This window comes from Balaenoptera acutorostrata, chromosome 18, assembly GCF_949987535.1.
Source record: "Balaenoptera acutorostrata chromosome 18, mBalAcu1.1, whole genome shotgun sequence".
NCBI lineage: Eukaryota > Metazoa > Chordata > Mammalia > Artiodactyla > Balaenopteridae > Balaenoptera > Balaenoptera acutorostrata.
The window spans coordinates 31034782-31037434 of NC_080081.1; the positions used below are offsets into that span (position 1 = coordinate 31034782).

At 38.0% G+C, this 2653-nt stretch overlaps 1 pseudogene; it reads right to left on the reverse strand.

Annotated features, from left to right (window-relative positions):
* Positions 1-807: 807 nt before the first annotated feature.
* LOC114238380 (V-type proton ATPase subunit E 1-like) lies at positions 808-1466 on the reverse strand (annotated as a pseudogene).
* Positions 1467-2653: the final 1187 nt, after the last annotated feature.

The following is a 2653-nucleotide window of genomic DNA, read 5'->3' on the forward strand; positions in this document are numbered from 1 at the left end:
TTTTCTCTACATAAACTTTTTGTATCACTAAATAAAGCACATTTATATATGAGGAAAACTCCTAAGCCCAAATGGTGAAGTACCCACTGCTGCAATGAATGCTTGCCATGGGCATGTTAACTCCAAAGAGTAGAGACTTCAAGATACTTAAAAGTCTCTAAACTAGAGAGAGAGCAAAAGACTGGCTGAAAGTCATACAACGATTGTCAGATCTCCTCTACCTCATGCTCAAAACCACCGAAGATGGTATAATAACTTCTAGAATTAGTGCCATGTTCCTGTTTGTTCAAGTGAGTTTTCTCCTGATCTTAATCATTAGAACAAAGGCAAGAGCTACAAAAGAGGCATTCCATTGATAAATATAGAACAATATCAGAACATCAAAGAGGAGGTAACATAGAAAATCTTGTTTTTTCAAATATCAGATGCTTTCATATTGTAGTCATATAGCAGTGGAGTAAGCTCCACCTCTCAAAGGCTTAATTCAGGACTTCCCTGGTGGCACAGTGGTTAAGAATCCGCCTGCCAGTGCAGGGGACACAGGTTCGAGCCCTGGTCCAGGAAGATCCCACATGCCACAGAGCAACTAGGCCCATGCGCCACAACTACTGAGCCTGTGAGCCACAACTACTGAGCCCATGTGCTGCAACTACTGAAGCCCACGCACCTAGAGCAACAAGAGAAGCCACCACAATGCGAAGCCTGCCCACCGCAACGAAGAGTAGCCCATGCTCGCCACGACTAGAGAAAGCTCTCGTGCAGCAATGAAGACCCAACACAGCCAAAAATAAATTTTAAAAAAAAGGCTTAATCCAAAAACTTTCTGTTGGTATCACACCAAACAAGGTTCACTGTACTTTGGCATCCTTCTTGAACTGTGAGATCCAGCTGGCTTTTTAGGGTGTTGGAAACCTTTATTTTGTGATCTCCATCACGATTTCAAAATGGCCAGCTGTTTACTCAGACAGGTAGGCCCCTTGATCAATTTAGACATCAGCATCTTTTTTTGGTGGCAGTTTTATATATAAGGATTTCTTTTTGCACTTCAACCTCTACCAGCAGGGAGTCTCGATTCCTGTAAGGAAGAGTCCTTAGGGGCTATAAGTACAAACCTTGGAGGACCAGTGCTTACAGCCTCACTCGGTGCCTGGTTGTACTTTTACCACCTTGCTAAGTGTATTTTGCTTTACTTAGGTCTGTAATATGGTCATTTCTCAGCTCAGAGGACTTTTGAACTTGCTTTGATTTGTCACGGTGGACATTTCCTTTTGCTGCACAAACTGCATTTCTTTCTTTTCATAATAATTTCTAATTTTCAGTCTTTGTTTGCACAAGATAACTTTTCTCAACCTTTTACCTTTTCTTTGCTTTTGCCTCTATTTCTTCTGCTTTCTCACTGGCTTTTGTTCAATGAAAGCTACCATGTGCTTAATCTGCTATTGCATGTCAGCACTGCAGAGGCTCATGGCAAAGGCAGAGTTAGCCTAGAGTATAATGGGCTCAAGTTGATGTCTGAAGGGCCAAATGAAAGAAATGGCAGAGAGAAACTCAACAAAGGTCTCAGCTTCCTTGCTTTATAACCCCTGATTCTGGTTTTGCTATTTTTGAGTTTCTCTAATGCTGATTAATGTTATTCTTTCATAGCTTCTATACTTTTCTTAATTTCTTTTAGCTTATTTTGAAATATTAGATTTTATAGTTTCACATTTGGTTGCCATGTCTTTTCGAAGTGTTTTTGTCATGGTTTGTGGGGATTTTATTCTGCCTCTTATTCTCCTTTTAATGATAATAATTTTGCATGGTACTTGGCCAAATTTTTTCTATTGCTTAATTTGAAAATAAGTTTCCCTTTACTTTTTATGAGAGAGGAGGGTCCAAAAAGATAGATTTTCTAGCTTCCCTGTTCCAGGACTTCTGCTGCTGCTGTTTTTGCAAAGTAACAAGAAAAAAATAGCCTCTTACTGAGATCTGCCTCTCACTGCCTTTTCTTTTCTTTTTTAAATAGGAAAGCAATGCATCACTCTGAACAGGGGAGAATTACTTTAAAACAGGGAGTATCATAATGGGTAGCTGAGAGAAGAGAATTTTAATCAAATGCACATATTGAGTTTAATGATCCAAAACAGATGAATAATTCTCCTCTAGAGTTATAGCCATAACCATAAAAAAATACTGCCTGGTCTAAATAACTTTTTTCATATACATTAGGGCAAAGTGATGAGAAAATTTAGTAACTATATAATCCAGAGATGGTCCCACTGCTTCTGAGTGCTTTTAATTTCTCAGCCATCATTTTTGTTTCTCTCACCCTCTCCCTCCACATTTGCTGAAAATAAATTCCCTAGGCCACCTTTTTCAGTGTTTTCTCTTACATCATCTCAATACTAGATAATCAATTATTTGGCAAAGTTTTCTATGAAGTTACATATGTTATTCAAGAATTTGTGTTGCATCCTCTGAAATTTTGTTGAGAACTGACTTAAAATTCCCTAGAGTTTATCTAAAATTCTTTATATACACATCATTTATTGGTTAGGTAATGACTACAATGGACATATAGTTTATTCATTTTTCTCTTCAACTTTTGTGTTGAACAGAATATTGTACTATTTATCCTTATACAGATTTGGGAGTTCCTCTGACTGTTGTAACA